This window comes from Solanum tuberosum, unplaced genomic scaffold (assembly GCF_000226075.1).
Source record: "Solanum tuberosum cultivar DM 1-3 516 R44 unplaced genomic scaffold, SolTub_3.0 scf00289, whole genome shotgun sequence".
In the NCBI taxonomy this organism is placed as follows: Eukaryota; Viridiplantae; Streptophyta; class Magnoliopsida; order Solanales; family Solanaceae; genus Solanum; species Solanum tuberosum.
Genome location: NW_006239225.1, coordinates 435174 through 435769, shown reverse-complemented (window position 1 = coordinate 435769; position 596 = coordinate 435174).

Here is a 596-nt window from a genome sequence, read left to right as displayed (position 1 = left end):
TTTGCTGACCGCCTGACGCCCTGACCCCTAGGAGGACTTTTAGAATTCAGCCGTTGCCTATATATTATATATATATATAATATATATAAAAAAAATTAATCGAAATCGGACCGGAACCGGACCGGACCGGAACAGAACCGGAATAGACCGGGATATACCGGTACCGGTACACCGGTATCAAATCGTGATACCGTTTCGTCCCGTGTACCGGTTCACGGTGTCCCGTTCCGTCCCGAATACTTTCGGACCGGAACGAACCGGAATGGTACCGGAACGGTACTTCCGGTACCGGTACAACCCGGTCCGGTGCCCAGTCTTAATCTAAACATCATGAAATCATCCAATACACGAGATCATAAACCTTGAATCCATAATCCAATTCAAGGAAAGTTAAGATCAAAGTCTAAGAAGTCAAGAGTCAAGTCTAGAAGTTAAGAAGCAAGTCAAAACAAAGTTTCCAAAAGTTTTCAAGAGTATTTAACAATGTTTTAAATTCATTTCAAGACTCAAGTTTTCAAGTTAAGAAAAGAGTAAAGAGTTGAGTTCATTTCTAAAAAATCTATAAGGGAACTAAGTATTCCCAAAGAGTTTATAAA